Below are 21,928 nucleotides of genomic sequence, written 5' to 3'. Positions count from 1 at the left end.
ACATTCCAAGTTTATCCAATTCTGTTAAAGTGTTTTATTGAAATAAAATGTTTTGACATTGCTACAGTAGAAATATTTCGTTTTATTCAACTCACTCCAAGTACTTTGAATGAGAGCTTTCACCAGTTTTGAGCCGTGTATTCACAGGAGAACATCAACCCACTCAAGTGCTAGTGATGACTTGGAGCACTGGATCTCTCTGCTGGGTATCTAAAAATACTTTTGGTGCATGGGTGATAATGCATTTCTTTCTTGGCTTTTTAGCAGGGAAACTGTGAGATCCTGCCTCAGGAGTGGAAATGGCCAGGAGACTGGAGGGTGCCAGAGCATTGCTAGAGAGCTCAAGCAGGACATAGACGTGGAGTGCAGATGGGAGGCTGAGGTACCTTAATGCTGGATTAAAAAGAGAAAAAAGAGAGTGCTTTTTCTGTGAGGGCTTTATTCTGATATTTGTTTCTGTAGTTACATGAGAAGTTTGTTTCATGAGAAGTTTGTTTCATTGTAAATGCTCGGGAGGCGGTGCTGGTGGCTGCTCGCTGGTGGGCTCCTTGCTGCCTTCTACCCGAAGCTGGTAACTGCGGGTGGGCTGAGACCCTCTGTGTCTGCCTGCCACTCGGGCAAGCTTCGATAGTGCCGCATCATGAAGGTTTTCACTGCACAGGCTCTAAAATACATTGGCATTTCTTTACTTGTGCTCAGTGGCTTTCGGTGGTAACCAGATCAGAAAGATGATTGTTGTAACATCTACGAGAGTGCCAGCGATGCTTCTTCCTGAATGCTCCCACTAAAGGCAGCTCCATTTTCCTCGTTTCTCTGTTGGCAGTGACTCTGTCAGTTGATCATGTTCACCACTGTTCCTCCTGTTTCTCAGGGTACATTTATGCTTTTTAATTTTTGTTTTCCTGTGCTTGCCTTTTTTTTTTTTTTCCCTTCTCCCTGGGCAACAACTGTTTAAACAGCAAGTTTCTCATGGCAGGAGGGTAGGGAGCTGGGTGCTAACCACGTAAAACTAGAAACATTGCCAGAAGAGTGAAAAGGCTATGGCGTTATCATTTATGGTTGTAGCAAGGAATCTCTCGAGCATTGTGGGGATGAGGGAGGGTGCTGATGGGAAAGAATGTGGTGGTAGTTTAATGAAATAACAGCAAATGAGGGATAAGGAGGTACAGCTGGTAAATGGATCTAAATCATAAGAGATGCAGATGCCAGCGGGGCAGGACAGCCCATGACACTAATTTATCCGTGGTTGCCACTGGTGTGTATATACCATGTATTTATGGTTACTGTGGATGAGAGCTATTGTCCCCCTGCGCAGAGAGCGGCAGCTCTACGGGTGTGAGAATTACTGCTTCTAGGAGAAGACGCTGCCGTCCAGGAGTGTGAAAAATTACTCAGTGGGATTAAGGACAGCCCAGCAGCTTTTATCTGGCTTTAGTGTTATTGCTGGAGAGAGGCTTTTTTCTTCTTTTGTTTAATTCTTAGCAGCAAGTTTGAATCAGCAGTGGGCTTTAGATGTATTCGCTGTGGTGATTTGTGATTGCATTTTGTTTTTATCTTGATTACTGCATGCCCCCAGAGTCATTTTTGTATCATGTTGCTTCCAGTCCTGCCTCAGTTGTGGATTGAAGTGTTTCTTTTTATCTATCTCTTTTTAAACAAAAAAGTGATAAAGTTGGAAAAATATTAACAATGAGGGGAATTTGATTGAGGGACATCGCTGCCTTTACTGCCCTGCTTTCCCCGTCTTTAACATTGTTGTCCTCTATGGGAAGACGTTTGTTTTGTTTTGTGATGGTTTCCTCAGTTAAGGACAGGTAAGCCTTGGACTTACATCCAGTTCCCTGGTTTCTCACAGATTTCCCATTTGATTTTCAGCTGAACATCTGGGCAGCATCAATGAAAGTAAGACACAAACTCCTCTGGGGAGTTTTGGACTTAGCATGACATTCCTTGGTTTTCTGTTCTTTAAAAAGAAATAGCAGTATTACCCCATTTCAGAGTGTTGTGAGAACAGATGCAGGAGAGAATTGAGATGCTCAGACACTACAGCAGTGTGAGCCATGCAGGGGAACAGAATAGAAGTTTGTCTCGGCTTGTGTCTTGTAACAATTATAATTAGGTTTTCTGTTCAGCTGGTTTTTGATAGGGTTATTAGCTGGCCATCATTCTTTTTTTTGTTAACAGGCATTTTTTGCCTTTTCCATGCCTTCTGTGTCTTTCCTTTTGCCTTCCCATTGTCACTTATTAATTACCCATTTACACCATATCTTGTGCTGAAATCTACTGAGGAATTCTCTGGATTTTTTTCATATTTACCTACCAATAAATTGTTCTTCATTTGGTGATGTGATCAACATCAGTTCTTTGATCAGCATCGATTCTTTGATCATTCGGTATCTTATTACATTTAGGGGCGTTTAGATTATATTTCGCAAAATCAGCATGCTAAGCTTCAGATTCCTATCATGATCTGGTTTTCTGATCCTGTTATCTCCTTGGATACTCTTTTGCTGGAGTCGTCTACTATGACGATCATTTGTTATCTGTTTCCCTTGTTCGATAACTGTCCTCACTTTGAGTTAAATATTTTCAAAAGTCTTCAGTTATACTAGGATTTTTCTTCATCAGAGGTCTAGCGTGATGAGACTGTTCCTTTGGCAGAGAGGAAGACACAGCTTTCTCATAGTGGGGCAAGGACAGGAGAGCTCAAGCTCAAGTAAACCTACAGCTCAAGTCATCTCCTGAGTTTGAAATTGAAAGGGTTGAGAAGGCAGATGAAATAGTAGGACGCAATGAAAGAGTTGCTTGTGAAAGTATGAGCCGCGTTCAGCAGATAGGCTATTCAGAACTATTCTTTTTTTCTGCTATCCCTGGTGGTGTATACTTAGAAGAATTTAAATTTTGCCTGTCCGCAGTATTTGGATGTATCTTCAAACCCTCCAATAGGAAACACTTAAATGCTTGGTTGTAATTATCACCCAATCTTAAGATTTCTGTTCTTGGCCAGCATTGGCAATACTGCTGTCTCCACTGCTTCAGTTTAACAATGTAAACTTCCAGCTTGTGTGCTCTCTCCCAAAGTGTCCCCTGAAGTCTGGTACACTCATTTTCAGGAGAATGAAAGCAGCAGGCTGCTGCTTCACTCTGTGGCTTCTTTTGCTGCATTACTTTAGCAACTCAGTAAATGAGAGATGCCCCGAGTCCATCACAGTCTCGCTCTTTTGGCCATTATTGATTTGGAAACTGCAGACAACTTCAAAAACAGTCACCAATTTTTAATTCAAACCATTGTTTTCCATGACCTTTTTCTTCAGTTTCTGCAGCTTTATAACATCTCCATCTTGCTATAAGCTCTTTTTCAAAAAGATATCATTTTAGTTATTGTTGAGAAGGAAGAAATCCTCAGGCTCACTACCAAAACCTAATCCCTTCTTCACAGGCAAGTCCACTTATTGCCAGCTTGAATCGCCTGCAGTCTTTGGGAGGCAGCTAACCCCAATCAGCCCAGCCCGGGGTCCTCAGTCCTGCTCCAGCAATGCCACAGGAAAAGGAAATGGGTTTCCTTGTAAAACCCCATGGGGGAATGAGGGATTGTCCTCTGTCTTTACAGCCATGGTGTGTGGTAGGGGGGCATGGCAGTGTCCTCTGATGAGCAGATCAACAAGCTCAGAAGTCCTGTGGGTCTTTGCTGTCCTTCTCTCAGTGAGTAATGTAATGTCATTTTGTTTTCCTTCATACATGTAACAGCAGAAGAGCCTCCTTTACAAAGCTGCAGGGGAAATTTTGCTAACAGCTATGCAGCCTTGAAAAGAAAAAAAAAAAAAACATCTGGAAGTATATGTTATATTTGTAGATGAATTTTGTTTTGTTCAAATATATGACAACCCTTTCCAAATATTGTCTTTAGGTTACGTGCTGTTCCCAGTTCAATATTGCCATGTCTGTGAATTGGACCTTATATTTCTTTCTAGTTCATTTGCTGCTGTGGGCAATGAGATTAGTGCATTTTCTGTTTTTTTTTTTTTTTTTTTATATTAAGTCTGTAACATGTTGGCCTTCTTCAGGTTCTTACTCTGACAATATGGTATTTGTCCTTATGTATCTGGAGTGTCCCAAATTGCTCATAGAGTCACACTGATATCATTTTGCTTTCTATTCTATTCAGTATTTATATCCTTCTTTAGAGCACTATTACTCATGCTCACAGGTTTTAGTGTTACATTTTTGCTGGCAACTCCCAGATCTATTTTTCAGTACCTACTGACCCAGCGCTGGCTCTCCCTTTGCTGCGTGATTGTCTTTATGACATTCTGGTTCGGAATAGATGTCATCAGGCTTTCTCAAGTTGAATGCAGACCACAATGAATCGTAGCTTGAAGAGCTCTCTCTCTACTATCTATCTTACTTTCCATCTATGTTTCTTATTTGCCATTGCCTTTGATGGATGCATGCAAAGTCTTACTTGCTTTATTATAAGATCTGTAACTAATACAAATATATTATTATTACTGTTTCATCATGGAGATCTTAATTGCTTTTAAGTGTTACAGTAGATGGTACGTAATTATACATAACAGGGCCTTATGATATAATTCTTACAATCAAATTAGTAAAGTTACACAAGTGGAATAGATACTGTAGATAAGGATGCTGACCAGACAGCCATCCTATTAATGGTGTGTGTCTGTAGTGAAGACCACTTCATTATAAAAATTTAAACAATAACATTCAGGAAACATTTATGGGCACATAAATTAAGCACCCAAAGTTACATGCCCAACAGTTTTGGCGAATGCCTTCCTCCCCCTTGGCAGCTGTGAACCAAAAGAGGTGGCGTCTGCAGAGCCTGGCAGAAATACCTGCAAAACCAGGAGAGAAGACATCTGACCTGCCATCAGAGAATCACAGACAGGTTAGTTAATGTGGAAGGGTATTTATGGAAACACGAAGCACTGACCAGTGTGCTGAAGATGTAAAACAATTAGTGGAAACTTTGCGAAATGTCACGAAAGATTGCCAAGAGCATGCGAGTCACTGGGATTTGATGTGTTAGGAGGAGACGAGGTGGCTCATTCCGTGTGACTTTGTGCACAGTCGTTTAGAAGGTCTGAGAAGTTTCATGAATGTTACTTTTTTAACTATCTTGCTTTAAAAACCTCCACAGTTTTAGTTTGTAATGTTGGGGTGATTAAAACTAAGTTCTACTTTATGATTTCCTGTGTGGTTAAATCCTGAATAGACAATAGTTTTCTTTAAATTTTTAACTTTGCTTCAGTCTTTAGCATAATCTTCTCTTCTACTGATCTCTCCTGTATCTCTCAAGCCTGTATTGTTCGTGGAGAAACGTAATTCCTTATCTCTTCACACTCCTATTGAGAGATCTCTCTGCTGACTTCACTGAAAAGAAAAGATTGATCTAATGCTTATACCCTTCACTTGCATAGTAATTTGCTCCATCTGGGGCTTCTCTTTGGTTTCCCAAGTCTGGGTTTTACATCTAGCTCCTTTTGAAAAGCAGCTATTACATTCAGGTACTTCACTTGTCTGTTCTTTAAACTTGAGCATTGTACTTCTGAACATCCAAGATCAGGATTCATTCAGGCTTTAGAGTATTTGAACACGATTGGTAGAGCAAATTCAAATCAATCCACTGTTGGAACACCAGCATAGGCCCAATCCATAAATTTTGATTATGAAAGAATTGGGCTTAAAATTAAGAACATCTCTGGCAGTGGCAAAGGGAGTAAGACTTGAGAGTCAGGAAGTTCAAGGTGACTTTACCCTGTTGTTCTGAGGAGCCCTGGAGGGCAGATGATGTGGCTTGCAAGAACTGGCCTTACCCTCATCAAAACCTGAAGTGTTGACATGTGTATGCAGATTGCTGGAGGGCAGAGGGAAACCACTTAATACCTGGAAAAAGCTTACAGAAGAGCTGTTCTTTCACCAGTGCCAGGGAATATCAATGCTTGGGAGATGTCCCCACATGGACAGAGGGCATCATTGGAAGGGGACCCAGACCATGGATGGGTTCTCCCTCCTGTTGCAGCACCATGTTGGTTTGCAATGAGGAGGCGTTACTTGTTAATGGCATTTACATCCTCCTCACCTTCTTTGATTTTAGTCTCAGGATATATTTTCATTTACTTTTTGTTTTCTGGCCTGTTTGTTTAGTTTTGAATTTTCTTTGGGTATACCCTAAGTTAATTTTTTTTAAGAGGCTATCTGTAGCTGCATGTTGTTTACAAAGAGGATGCTGAGCATTGAATAGCGGATGCCTTTTACCATCTTAACCTTCATTTCTTGTATGTTTGCTTGTATTTTTCCAGAGTTAGTTGTTTAATGAGAAATCTTCAGCCACACAAGAGTTCAGCATTCATCATTTAGGACTAAACATTGACACCCCCCCTCCTGCAAAGCCACAGTAAGCAATCCAGTTCTGGTTGTTTTGAGTAGCTGTAGGAGTGGAAATCTCCCAGAATCGTAACAAAATACGCTGTTCTGTTCAATTAGGTATAAATTAATTCACTAGTGTACTTAACACTTTACTTTCTCCAAGATAAGTTATAGCTCCTCTATCTTAACTTCTCGTTAATTTACACTTTATGATTACCAGAAATTATAATAACACACTGAACATTTGGCTGCAGAGAATGTTCTAAAATGAGTGCATGGTAATTGTTTGTAAGTCCACGGAATTTAATTAAATTGTGTTTAAAAGTCTTAGAAACTGATGACTGAAAATCAACTAAATAAAATCTTTACAAATGGGCACATAAATATGCATATGCGGTTAGGAAGCAGGCTGTTTACAATGCTGGGCTCGTCTGTTTGCAAAGGCAACATCCAGTACAGCATGTCTCTGATAATTACATTTTGGCTTAATAAACAGAAATGGGAAGGATGCTTATTTTTAATTATGCTAATGCTTTCTTTTTTGAGGCATCTCACTAATACGGTGCATACAGAGATGTTTAGCTTTATATTTCAAGGCAAAGTGTAATGCCTAGTTTTTCAGAAATGGGGGGTGTTAAAAAAAGGAACAAGTTTTCATCCGTTGTGTAAAATGTAGGGCGCGTTTCAAACCTGCTCTAGCCCCGTGAGGTTTCTGAAAGGCACAATGAATTAATTGTACATAAGAGGGATGTTTTACATTTATTCAGCAGTTTTCATGCCGAAAGATTTTGTCCATAACAGATTACTACATTGCTATGTCATTGATGTGGATGTGTATATACATATGTGTACGTGGGATATTATTTACAGACTCAAATACACCTTTTCTCTGGCTTTGTTTATGCTGCACTTAAAGGTGTTGGACATCTAAAACTAGTTTTTGTGTCTTGCTTACACGTGAGTGAAACGATGCTGGTTTAGCTTCAGCACCAGTCCTCTAAGCCTGCACCGGACCCCATGTACCCACCGGACAGCTGACCTGACTTGAAGTCTGCACTGCCATTATTCACAGGTATTACTCGTTGGCCATTTCTGTGGATACTGCAGTCATTTTGGTGGGGTCACTCATGCACATACATCTTCTCCACAGTTTAAAAGTCTTCAGCTTGTTTAAAATTTTGCAACAGGTGTGAAGTAAAGACCTGGATCTAGCCAAGAATCTTTATTTTTCCTCTCTGTTTTGGGGGTTCTTTTTCCTGACACTTTTGTAAAAGCCAGGGGGAGTTAAGGCTTTGCACACGCTTTCAGTAATGGGGTTTTTGACAGTTTTTAAAATGCTTTGCTTAAAAGAAAAAAAAAAGGGGGGCAAAAAAAAAAAAAGGCAGTAGAGCAGGACATTGCCAGGGATTTATCCACATAAATTAGCTTTCTGGGTTCAAATTACCATTTCAGAAATGTCACAAAACCATCAGAAAGGAAATGCGATTCTGTTCCAATTAGACAGAATTTGTTCTTAGTTGGTATATTTCAGGACAGAAAGACATTTAAATCACTTATTTGAAGACACAAACAGTAAGAGTGAATTTTATAGTAAGAAAAATCTGTCTTCCAAAACAGTTGTAATACTTTTCACCAAAAGAAAATGAAAAGGGAAGAGTTTAGAAGTATCACTTTTTGATTCTTAGATAATAGGAAATTGCATTGACCGGTTCAAGCTGAGTACTTGGAAGGAGTGCTGGAATCTCCATCATGGCCTATTTTTATCTCCTACTAAGTTTATTTATAGCTGAAGTAGAATGTTGCTATTCTGCAGCTATAGCCATATTCTTTTTATTTCGAGACATGTGAAAATAGGTAAGCTGTGGGACAATGAACACAGTAACAAAAAGAGAAAGTGCAGTGCCTTCCAGTGCAGGAGCCACAGTAATATACGTGATGTTGTTACTCATAGACGCATCTACCTTTGTTTTGCTCTTCGTTATTAGCCTGTGACAGTCTGTATTCTGCTGGGATTTGTGGTTATTTCTCAGTCTGCCAGAACAACTGACCTGCCTGAAGTTCAGCAATGCCCCTACAAATGTGCGTGCGTGTAAATATGTTTATGGAGAGAGTTACAGAGGGAGAGAGGCAGTGTATTGTTGGCTTTCTCACTTGTTATCTTTCCTATCTGGGCCTCCTTTTTAAAATATTAAACAAATTCTCTATCCTCACGTATCAGTTCTATATTTTTGTGAGCCATATCCACCTGTCAGGAGCTTGAGAAATAGTGTATGTATCACTATATTAATCTAATAAAAATTGTTTTCACTAGCCAACAATCTCTTGTACAAGACATGAGAGGAATGAAAATTGACAATTAAGAGTAGTAGAGAAAAAGGTCTGTTCTCCATGTTGCAAAGGCGGCCTGAAAATCTGTGTCAGAGGAGTTTCTTCGTTTCTGTAGAGCTCCGGTGAGTTCATTGCTCTTGTACCAGAGACTGCAAAACTAGGGCAGTTAGAAAATTGGGTAAAATGTTTCGTCAAATAATGGTGGATACTACTCTGTTTGCTATAGATCTAGTTAAATAATTTAAAAATGTATCCACAGGGAAAAAAAAAGTGGTTAATAACAGTGCTATTTCCAAATTTTAATGAGATTCCTCAGGGGCATAGCAATGCATGGTGGTATATCTCATTATCTCATTAGACGACTTGAGCTTACATCAGGAGCAATTTGGATTAAACCAATGTGCGCTCTGAATCAAGGGACCTGGCTTCAGCAAATGCTGAAAAAAAAGTTTGCTTGACATTTTTTATTTTTCCTGGGTTAGGTAAAAATTAGTTTCAGTTGAGAAAATGAAGCTTATGCAGAACTAGGGATAAATGATGCTCCCAATGTGCAATTTGGGGCTATTTATACCTTTACACTAATGAAGAATTCAGCAGATTTCTTCTTTCAAGTGTGCTGTTGTCAAAAATGTGAGTTCATAAAAATCAGAATATAACATTCATAGTACTGTACTCGCAAAGCACCCACTGCAACATGCACAGGATCCTGGGCAACTTCCTGAACTGTTTCTCATGAACTGAAAGCATCATGCAAAATCACAAATAAATTGAGTAAACAAAGCATCGAAAGCAAGCAAGAAGCGGGAGACAATTTGAGAAAGTTTGTCAGAGTTTCTGTTTAACTGATAGGGATGAAATGAGTTGATTCCAGCGCTGAGCAGGGACAGTGGCAGGATCCGTATGTGGGGAGTTAAAAATTGTGGGTGAAGGTCCCAGAAACAAGACTAGAATATAATTACTCTGAGACAAAACCTTATCTGACAGAAGGATTTGAAGGCCTGGTTACTGCTCTGAACTTAGTTGTCTATCCTGTGATATCTGCCCTGGTTCTCTCCTCCCCTCCCCCACGTAGCCATGTCCAGCATGCTAGCAGGACACCGTGAGGATCACAGCCCTTGGAAAAGCTTTTCATCATCACTCCTGGTGGAGATTCTCAGGGATAACACTGCTTCTTCTGCCCATCCCAGTTACGTGGACTGGTGGTTGCTTTGTGCCAGTTCCCAAGTCTTTACCCTTTCGTGGGCATTTTACTTGATTTATCTGTCACTGTGAGGGGAGAGGCCACTCTTGAGTAAGCATCAAATGTACATAAACTGGTGGGACTGACATCCACATGTCTTCATTTTCTGCTAATTGGTGGAAACCAGATAGACAGTGTTGGGTTGTGTTGCCATAGACACTGACTTTGAGATAGTTATACAGGCTGAAGTGCTGGGCAGTCCCAAAAATGTGTAACTGCCATGAAAACAGGAGGAAGAACAACCGTTTCTTCCCTACAGTTTTTGTGAGGGGTGTGGGGTCTGACTGATAATACAGCAGCTACTGTGTTACGTAGACCATCTAGTGACAGTTGTCATGTTGTCATCTTTATTTTTTAAGGAAAATCAATATAAGAGTCAATGAGAAATTCAACTTCAAAATAGATGGCATAGCTTTTTTTTGGGTAAGGGAGGCAACTGGAGGGATTTTTAATTGCAATATATCTGTTTGGTGACATATTTGGTACCTGGGTATCTGATACGAAATTGCATGGTTTTTGTAAATTTAATAAGTCTGCCTAAGAAATACTTGAGGGAAAAAAGAGGGTGATACCACTGGTCGTCTAACATTATGAATTATTTTGGGTATTATATATGGTATACAGCTCTTTTATGATAATCATAGAATGTTTTGGGTTGGAAGGGACCTTAAAGATCATGTAGTTCCAGCCCCTCTGCCGTGGTGTTTGATTCCAAAATACAGGGCTGATGGTGTCTTGTGAACCACTCCAGTTAATCCCATGACAGATGTCAACAGGTCACCAGAAAGAGAGAATAAAACGTGAATGTTCACCCTCTACATAAACTTCAAAAAGTTTTTTTTCTCCTTCCACTCTATGGATTATGAAGGGCCTAATCCTGGCATCAGCTGAGAAACAGTGAAGGGTCTCAGGCCACTTTCTGGGTGGCGGCATGAGACACAGTTCAGCGTGTCACTGCCCTGAGCACCTTTCTGCCTTATCCCACGTTAGCGGTAGAAAGGAAAAATACTGCCCGCTGCTACTGCTTGTCACTCAGCTGCCATGTCCTTGTCTTGTTTCCGATACTGCTGATATATTCTGTAGCTAATATTAATCTTCTCCATATTAAGTGGTGCCCTCTGAAAAGCAGCCGCTGTAATTGCATCCTGTGTTGGGGTGCAGACTGACAAAAGCAAATTTCTTTCAGAGAGGCAACTCCTAAACGTAGCTTGGGAGAGAAGGGATAGGAGTTGTTCATCTAGTATGGCCCACGATGGGTATTGCTTAATATATCTGGTAGAATATGTTTGGGTTTTTTTTTTCTTTACGCAGAGGGAATTTTTATCTTTCTACAGCTGAGAGCACTGTGGTGTAAATGTGCAGTAAACAGCGAACTCCAGACAACTCGCTGTCCCTGTCTGTTGGCATTTCATTCCTGAAAAAAAATGCTCTGATGTGTCGACAGCAAAAGTGAACACAAAGAAAAAATATGTTTACCCTTTTAGTTTGCTTTATCAGCTCTATTGATTTATAGATATAACGGTCCGAAGATCTCTCTTTTACAGAGCAAAGGAGCCTCACATGTTTCAGGAGGCTTTTAGCATGTGTCCCGCCGAAGCAGGTCCCTCCTTCCCAGGGCCTGTGAGGTTTGAGGGCCGGATGCTGGTTTCAGTGACAGTCGCTTGCGTGGTCGGCAGCTCGGTGCGTAGCGCCTTGTGCCTACAGTCGTGTGTGTTCGTGGGGAATACGCTTGTGAACATCACTGTGCCTGCCTCTTCCAGTCCACTGCCAGCAGACAAACGCATCTTCTGAGCTCCTCTCTACTTCTCATTTACATAAATGAGACGTAGCATTAATTTTGCTACTGTGGAACCACAGCTATGTGCTGTAGGTCTTGGTTTTCAAGGAAAACGGAAGAAGATTGCAGATTTGAGGTGTTTGGGTTTTACCCTCTTGCTGCGACAAGTTGCCTTGTTACAAGCACACTGTGCAGCCGTGTGTGATCGATTCGTGTTTCGTTTTGCACTTATCCTCTCCGCACGCTGCTGGATCTGGAAGAAGGGCTCGCTGCTGATCATGCAAACATTCGGGCACAAACTGAAGCAGAGGAAGTTCCAGCTGACCATGAGGAAGAACTTCTTCCCTCTGAGGGTGACGGAGCCCTGGCCCAGGCTGCCCAGGGAGGCTGTGGAGTCTCCTTCTCTGGAGATATTCCAGCCCCGCCTGGACGCGGTGCTGTGCAGCCTGCTCTGGGTGACCCTGCTTCGGCAAGGGGTTGGACTGGGTGACCCCCAGAGGTCCCTTCCAACCCCCACCATTCTGTGATTCTATGAAACATGCTTTACCTTCCCCCAGCTGCTGCTAGGAGCTCACAGGTAGATTCACCTGCAGGAAAGAGTTTCACTCCTATTTGAAACCTTTAAAATTCATATCCTTACTGAAAAAGCTGTGAAATTAATGCTGCTTTCCTCCTTACTGTGTGTATGCATTGCATCTTTATTGCTGATTGTATATGAAGTGGTGATTCTTATGTTTAAATACTTTAACTATGAAAGAATGAAAGATGCCGTGACTCTAACAAGTTTCACCAAATAGCCAGTTAAATGTTTGGCGGGACTATGGATATTGTAACAGTATTTTCTATTTTTGTAACATTTTCCTTCCAAGAAACTTGGACCGGGTAAAGCACAATTTGTCAAATGTGTCTCCTATGATTTCAAGGATACCAGAAGTATTTTAAAAACTGTATGCGTAATAAAATTATAGCTCCTATCACCAAAATGCGACTTCCTTGGAGGCGGAAATATAACAGCTAGACAGGCATCACAGCATTTCGGGGGCGGGGGGGTTGGAATCAGGGCATTTTGTCTAATGACGGGAGACTCAAGGGAGCTCAGACTTATATTGATAAATACTTCTGAGCCCTGCTTCCTGGTAGTGAAGCTGAGAGCTTCACATCCGAGCTGAGGATCACATTTAATCCATATTTCTTCAAATACGCTCTTTTGCTACCAATATCTACTCCTGCCCCTGTGAACATATGAAAAAGAGGCTTAAAATTCACTGTCATAGCTTTATGGTGCCAGTTCTGCTCTTTTTTGCGTAAAGGATTTGCAGGACCAAGATCTCAAGATCCAACTTCTATAAACACAGGTGTGGGGAGGGGTGGGGAAGGTGTTGTGTGGGAGGGGTGTTATGCAATGATCTCTTTAGGATTCTGCTTTGTGATCCAATTAAAACTTGCAAAATCATAGGGAAAGTTTCTGATTTTCAGCATCTAGATCCACGTGGCTTGTAGGGTTATACTGCAGCATTTGTAATTTAACAACTTTCATGGCAATAAGAAGTCACTAAGCAATGAAAATGGTTAAAATTACTTAAAATTGAGAAGTTTGGAGTCTTCTGAATTTACATATACAGTGGCTATCTTATGGATCATTATCATAGCTGTTGTGAGCTCTTGTTTTGTGAGTAGGAGTCTGATATTTCCATTTTGTACCATTTCTTTTTTTGACTTCGGTGGCTCAGGATTAGGCTATAGAGATTGGAGATAGAAGCCCTGTGATACTGTGTTATTTTCATCAATAGCAATCATGGGTAATGAGATGTATCTCTTAGTTTCATTTGAATTTTAAAAGATGCTTAAAGTTATTTTTAAAACTTTATCGCAAGTGTCTGAAATGAAAGATAAGACAGTGAGTATACGACATTATTGGAAACTATGCTTTTGAGATAGATTAGATAAAGGACTGTCAGTGGAAGAATGATGTCAGTGTCATGCTAGCAACTGAATGAGTAAATATAAATACCCAGGTAATTAGGCTTCTCAATGCTATTAATTATTTCAGCATTTCTGGCTGCAGTATGGGGAAAATATGTATTGCTTTCACACTCAACTTCAGTTCTGCCAGCTAATGGCTTCCCTTGCACAAAAAGAGAGATAAGGGGATATTCATTGTTTGCTTTTCATTGAGGATAGGTACTTACTGTAATAGGTTTCTACTGGCATATTACTGGGCTTTATGAAAAGATCAACTTTTTTCCCTGTAAATTATCAGTCGAAAATACTCATTGAGTACTTGTAATCGTATTGTTGTCAGTGTTTTAATGATGACGGATATACCACTGCCTTTACTGTGAGAACGGTTTGTACCAGAGTGAGTGTTCTCAAGCACACTTAAGTTTCTGCTAGAAAAACGTTTGTTTGCTCCTCTGGAGCCTGGCTGATCCGTCAGAGGGCGGTCAACAGTGGGACAGTCCTTACGCAGCAGCTGCAGAAAGCGTGGAGAGAGTGGTGGCTCCTGTTTTTCTGAGAGGAGCCTCAGGTGACAACGTATCTTACAGTGGGTGGACAGATTTCCAACACCATGTTCTGCATATGTGTATATAAACACACATATGCGGAATGTCGTATATAACCCGCTTGAGCTGTGTCACGGTGGAAATGTCTGCACATTAATTACAGAGAACTGAACTGATTTATTAATGTATGAAGAGAACTGACCACTGATGCAGCTTGAAGTATGAGACTAAAATAATTGTGTTACTACAACATTGTGCTGAACTCCCCACCCCCATGTCTGCTCATGAGGTGGAATCGGTTGCTGATGCTAGTTTATGCAATGAGGGGATCCAACTCCTTATTAAGAACCACAGACCTGTCAGACATTAAGCGTGCATGCAGTAATGAGGACACATTCCCTGGCAGACTGGCTTGCATATAGAGAAAAACCCTCCCTACATTAAATATACACTTGAGAAACACAGCATAGCGAGTGCTCCAGTTGCAGTCATATGCTGCTGAGAATATTTTGCAATTTAAGGCTCAATCATATGTTCTCCAAGGAAACCCACTGATACCTAATTACAGGAAGATTACAAACGATAATGACAACATAATGAATTACAGAACCTTTATGACTTCTTAGCACAATTTCCTGCTATGAATCAAGACATCTAGATGAAATGTAAGGATAGGTTTGAGTGACACTTGCTCATATCTTCTATGATGAGCCTAAGGGAATTACAAAATTGTGTACTATTGGTTTTATGAGGATGGCATAAGTTCTTGCACCTGCTATGTTTTTATGAATTTGGAGCCAAGAAGATACTAACATTGTGATATTTCTTAGCACATTTCCCTCTCTGTTGGCAGCATGGTGTCCTACATCGTGTCTGCTTTTCTGGTTTGTATGTTTCTGTGGTCTTATATTTTCATTTTGCTCTAGTCAGGGTCCCCTAATTTGACTAGTTGGCTTTGCTGTTGTACCATACAGATTAAGAACATGCAAATGGAAGTGTTCAAGGCCAGGCTGGATGGAGCTTTGAGCAACCTGGTCTAGTGGAATATGTCCCTGCTCATGGCAGGGGGATTGGAACCAGATGATCTTTAAGGTCCCTTCCAACCCTTACCATTATATGATTCTATGAAATAAAATTGCAAAGGAAAGCAATTATGGAGTCTTGATAAAGCCAAGTTTACAATTCATATTACTGCTCCCTCTTTCTGTTACCATTCATTGGGTTTTAGATACAGTGCTACAGTCATGGATGAGACCATGGTGTAGCAGTCGTGGCTCAAAATCTCAGCTTACTGAATTCATCACAAAACTACCATTGATTTTTAATTAAGTCATTTTTAACCCCTCGTATTCCCCCATGTGCTATGGCTGTGACTCAGGCAGAACTCATCAATGTTACAGTTACGTCCTACATATAGTGCTGAATTCACTGCTAATTGGAAGAGTTGGTTTTCGGTTTTAATAGCTTAACCAGGATTTCCCTAAGTCTTGCTAAGCTTTGTTAGCTCCTTGTATAACTCATAAACAGTTCAGCAATATCCTGGCAGAACTAGATCTTATGGTTATCAAGGATGGAGATAGTTTCAACCAAATAAAGACACAGATCAGGTCTGAAAGAAAAAGTAAAGCCTTTGCTTAAAAGACAATGGTTTCAAAGAAACTTGCAAGGAATGTTTCCCTCTGATGATGTATTATGTCTAATACTAAGCAGACAACAAACGTGATGAAAGCACAATAAATTAAATTTTGTCTTTGTTTATCTCATTAAAAGTCAATGTAAAACCAATGTGCTTTACCTACATGAGTAGAAAAAATTGATCGTCACTAGTGTCAAATGCAAGAGCTATGGTCATCTGAAGAGATGTGAAACAAAAAGCTTCATGAAAACAGTATATTGAGCCCCAGCGTAATACCAAACATCATCTGTGTGTGTTTCTGTAGAATTGTTGACAATGCTGTGGATTTTGCACTCTGGAAACTAGTATCTTTTGATAAAAATTGAACCCTCGAGTCTGCTTTCCAATGAGAAGTTACTTTCTTCTTGTGGAAATCAGCCCCTTTCCAGGAAAAAATAATTCCTGTAAGCCCTCCCTCTCCCTTATTCCTCTTAGGAAGGGGATTAAAATCTTTTGCCCAAACCTATTATTATTATTTTTCATTTTACCATGTTAACTTCCTGTGAAATACTTGACAGGTACTTTTTTGTCATTTCCCCGTCTCGTAACTGGGAGCTTCACATGGGCTGCAGAGCTTGCTCAGTGCTGCTTGCGCCCAGTGACTCCCACCCGTTCCCGTAGCTGGAAGCCATCCAAGGAGGGTGGGGGGTTAAAGCTACACACTCTCCCTTGTCGTGTATTTTGTGAAAATCATTCAGTCCTCCTTGAATTCTGTTGTGAAAAAAAGTGAGAACTGAGGAGCTGGCCTGCTGTCTGGAGATAACTTGTAGTGGAACTAACTGCAGGGTTGGCATCAAAGAGAATTTAGCTAGATCTGATTTAGATAAATAGATTGTCGAGGGCTTTTTCTGGGTACATTAAAAAAAGTCTTCAGAAATCTGTTCCAGATACAAATACTGATTGGTTGTGACTGTTAAAAATTTCTTTGAGTTTTTATTTTTAAAAAAACCCTCTTGCTTAGTGAATGCTGTTTCAAATATCTTTTGTGGGGATTTTAGATCAGGTAGTATGGACAAAAATTAATTTTGAAATTTTAGAGAAACTTAAGATCAGTATGACCTAGCATTTTTAGAACAATCTGTCCAAGCTGCTGATTGCAAGTGTTATGCTATATATATAAAATAAGGATGAAATTAAACCAATTTCTGCACAGTCGCTGAGCTAAAGCATTTTGTCGCAATCAATTTTTTTTCCCAGTAAAATTGTTGAAACTGTAATTCTTAAAGCTTGGGCCTTCTGTTGTCCATCAGCTCTAACAGTCATCTGGCCTTTTTCCTTTCTGTACCATATAGAAAATAATAGAGCTGCTTTGACCTTGTTTCAAAGTATGTTTTCTGCACCATGAATCACTGTTCTCCTCTGTCCTGAAATGAAATTATCATTAACATATGATGGAGATGTAAGGCCAGAGAGCCGGATGGTTTCTCCTCTGCTGAGTGGTGTGTGGAGGTGATCGCCTGGCCAGCTGTAGGAGACCACGAGCATGGCAGGTCTTGCATTAAGCAAGCCCTCAATAAGTCTCGCAACAAACCGTTCATTGGGATACAGTTATGGGGAAGGTTTGGTTATTTTTTGTAGATGATCTTCAGTGGATAATTGTCCAAATGCTTACTCAAGACACTAGCAATTCTTGATTTATGTTGCTTTACCTTGTAACAACCAAAGCTCAAGTGTTTCTCTTTCCTTTTCATTGCTCTGGTGGCTGTTAATCAGAACGGGGGATGATGAGGGGAACGAGCCACAGAAGGTAAAACATTATTATTTCCCAATGTAGACTTCATTTGTATTGTGCGAGATCTAGTTTACTTCACTTTGAAAGGAGGCTCTAGGTTGTGCTGTTACTGTTTGAACAATTTGCCAAAACCTGCAATTAAAATACACATATTATAATTGAAAAATTAATTCCTCAAGAGAAATGCGTAATAAACTGGCTTGCAAAGATCGTCCCCTAAAGGGAGCTTAACAAGAAGTGAAATAACTCGCTGCTCACTAACGTAGCATGTTGCTCAGCTCGGTTTCTACAATTTACATCACAGTGTGCTGCAACCATAGTCATTAAGTTGGCTGACATTACATGACTGTTTCTTGTCAGCAAGTGTAATGTTTTTCCCAGAAAGCAAATAATTAAAACAAAGCATAGATTTTATTCCTAGGCAGGGGAGCTGTTGGCCAGCCATGAGGTACTTTCAAATGACCAGAGACAACCGGAGCCTTCCAAGTTGTGTGTATCCATGGCTGGAGAAGGTGCTGTAGCCATCTAGCTGGTGGCATCCCCGTGGAAAGGGACAAGGAATAACACTGGCAGGAGAGATGGATTAGTAGCTGGAAAGCCATCAAGGAAATTAAATTAGTGTTTGCACAACATTGCAAGCAGGAAAAGGGTCTCAAGGTACTTGAAATTACCAAAGTAACTATGTAGGTGGGAAGGGCTCTCTTGTACAAGAGAAGAGAGCATCTTTCTTTTTCGTGAGAGATTCTGGGTTTGTTTCAATGTATATTGAGTGTGAGAGACTTAAATTGAATCATCCTCAAAGAATACCTAGAGTTAGAATAGTTAATGCTAACACAGTATGCAAGAAATCTTAAATTGTATGCATATGAATGCAAGGCAATGAGATCTCCGATTAATCAACTTACTTCTGACAATTAGTTTTTATCATTCTAACACTGATCATCCTTTTTTTTTACTGTCGGATTCCTATGGCCTTTACCAATCTGTTTCAGCAATTTTATATATGCTACATGTTAAATTTTGTGGGAGAATCTAAGGACCATGGGGGGAAGAGCCAGATTATCTCTCTCTGGTCATCATATTTTTATTCTTCTTTTATTCTTTTTATTCCTGAGGCCTGGCCACCTTTGTCAGAATGATTGAATTCTCCAGTTGCCAAACCTGCATAACCATGTCAAAAAAGTCCTCTTATCTTTTCAGCTTTAGAAAAGACTCTCTTAAAATTACAAGACCTAGGCTGGTTTCTGCATGGAAGAGTCATACTACATTAATTAGAAATTTATAGTTTTACTTATTTTTCTGGGAAATTCTGTAGAAGACAGTAATTATGATTTTGGATATAATGAGCTATGAAAGTATGTAGGATTTAAAGCACCTGAACCCATCAAATTTTCTACTGAGCTGGAGTGCCACGAAGTCACAGAGGAACAAATTTCTTTGATTGCTTTTGTAATGTATATGACACATAAAATACTAAAAAAAAAAAAAAAAAAACCCAAACAACTATCTCAGCTATCATATTCTTCTTGTCAAATTAGAAAATAGAAATAACTGGCAGACTGTTCTGACATTTCAGGCAATAGACAACCAAGAATTGAACGTACACCATTGATTTTTCCTTCCAGTAATTGTTCCAAAGAAAACTAGTTTATTCCTCAAAAGAGAAAAAAGTAGATGAATGTGTGCATGTCAGCCAAAATCTTGTTGAAATATATGATGTTTTATATTGATAAATAGATGGACAGAGAAAGTCGGGAAATTTGAAGCCAGAGCCAGTAATTTACTTACGAAATAATGATTAGGTTTACCAAAAGCGCTTACATAAAAGGATTTCGCTGCTGTGTAGTAAGAAGTTCAGTCTAGAAGTTCATAGTCTAGAAGTGCAGGGTTGTAAGTCTTGCTGAAATACCTGCAGCACATTTCTGCAGCCAGTAAAGGGAAGGAACAAATCACCATGTATTTGTTCAGCGTGTTTTTTAATTTCATTTTTGCATCTGTTCTGAAACCTTTCAGGCTGTTCTCGTAGTTAAGGCAACAATTCCAAATGGCTGCAGTAGAAGCATTCTCTCTGATTTGGAGCTGTAAAATTGAACCAGCATGTGATCGCAGGTAGGCAGCTGCTTTATGGTGAGAGCGAAGGGTTGTGTGATTGCTGAAGTATAGCTGCTACTGGAAACCAGAAACTATGAGAAACTCATCATAAGCCTTAGCGACTCCAGGCTCGAACTACTTTTATATTAGAATGAAGTAATTTGTGTGAATGTGTTGTCAGATTTGCTGTGGTTCAATTTTCAGTTTTTGAGTCCTTTCATTCAGTCCGTTGTGTAGAAAGCTCTGGCATAAATTGAGGGGTTTCTCCTTGCATTTCCCTGTGATTCAGTTCTGTTTATTTACCATTTCGTTAAACACCCCAAATACATAGAGCCTGAAAGTATGTTTATTTTTCAGTGTGCATTTGGGTGGAATCCAGTGGAGGTTAAGAGCGTTTGAGCGCTCTTTGTGAGTGAGGTTGTTTTCCTGTCAGAGCCACAGTTAGGAATGAAATGCAGTGCCATTTTGCAGAGTTTTGTGAAAGGACGTTTCTCACCTATTGCGGGAGAAGAAAGAATTATTTAGCTTATGCTTACTAGAGGTAATATATATCATAAAATCAATTTTAAACATGTCTCTTGACACATAGAGAGGCTTTACATGCATATCAATGTTCTATTACTGCTGCAATTTGCAAGGCTAATTTGAAAAACATGCCCTCATCGTAATAACTGAGACTTTTTCTTATTTGTGAGGGTTCTTCAATAGTTTGTTTATTAATCCAGTTGCAAACAGATGGCAGTGAGTTGTCTTTCTCTCTTTTTTTTAGCGCTGTATTTATTTCCCATCTGACCTCATTCACTTTACAGCAGAGATTTCCCAGTTAGCTGGATGAAAAACATTTCGTTTAACATTTGAGATTCAAGACAGTTCTTTGAAAGAATGTCATATTGTGTACAAAGATGACATAAAAAGATAATGACTCATAAAAATAACACCTGGAAATTTCCTGGTAGCCATAGAATAGTTCACATCATTGCAATATCTGTAAAAAACCCAGGGGAAAGGTTTTGTCAATGTGAAGACAAAGCCAAAATAGTGACCAACACTACTTATTTCTCTTATGGCATTTTTCTGGTATGTCCTCTGTTGTGACAGGAAATCATATCTGCTCTGTCTGCTTCACAGTGGGTCTCAGTTGTAGTAAATAGGATTAAAAGCCCAAGAAAGCCAAGATAACGAATCTTTTGGGGAGGTGGTGTGAAAGAGGGGCTCTGAGCACCCGCTGCTGGCCATTTGCCAGGCTGCTGCATCGCTGCAAGCTCGGACTTGGTGTCTGAAAACGGCCCCGGTCTGGGCAAGGCTGCCCTGTCCACGTGGAAGCTCTGTGTCCAAAGGTTTATTTTTTGAAATAACCACATGCAAACTACAATGTTTTTGTGTAGTTACTGTAAGTGCAGCCCATGATTTCCCCTGCATCTGCTTGACAGCGCTATGGCAGCAGGTGAATCTTCCTTGTGTCCTCTGAACATTTTGCTAAATGACCAAACTCTGATCTCAAAATATTTAAGAAGAATTCATGTTGCATGAGCTGAAGCTACTCCTGTAGTAATTTTATTTGCTTCTTTTTTTGAGTTACAATGAAGACAGATTTGATCAGAGCAGTCTAATCAATCTATGGCACCTGAGCAATTTTACTTTATAAATGCAAGGTTCAGAATTACTGAAATTCATCACTTTTTTATCTCATTAATACTAGAGGAAGAAAACAGTCATCTTTGGCGTAGTGCAGTAATATTTTATCTAATGAAGAGTACTCATGCCTCGTTTATTTCTACAAAATTCCTCACCCTTTAAACAGCTTGTAGCATTTTGTTATTATTTTAAGAACGAGGCCTTTCCATCGTTCATTCTTGTCCTACTTGAAATGAGGCAGCTTTGGTGTCTAATCGAGATGCATACAGCGAGAGTTGGAAGCCTAAGGTATTCAGTAATAGCTGTTTAGTATTTGAAGAAACTGTATGCTCAAATTTTATAAATATGTTATTTAAGACAAGCAAAGCCAACTCTCGAGCAGAGAAGGGCAGAGGACACTAAATCTTGTGCTAGTGAAAAGTCAACTTCTGCTTTTAATAGGCTCTAATTTATTACTGTAAATATTGGCAGAGCTGTTTCTCGGTGGCAGTGACACATACCCAGACTGAGCAGCCGCGAAGGGGAATGAGCAAGTGTGCTCCTGCTCTTCCCG

Source organism: Opisthocomus hoazin, chromosome 4, assembly GCF_030867145.1.
Source record: "Opisthocomus hoazin isolate bOpiHoa1 chromosome 4, bOpiHoa1.hap1, whole genome shotgun sequence".
Classification (NCBI taxonomy): domain Eukaryota; kingdom Metazoa; phylum Chordata; class Aves; order Opisthocomiformes; family Opisthocomidae; genus Opisthocomus; species Opisthocomus hoazin.
The sequence above is the reverse complement of the archived record's forward strand: the minus strand, read 5'-3'. Positions refer to the sequence as shown.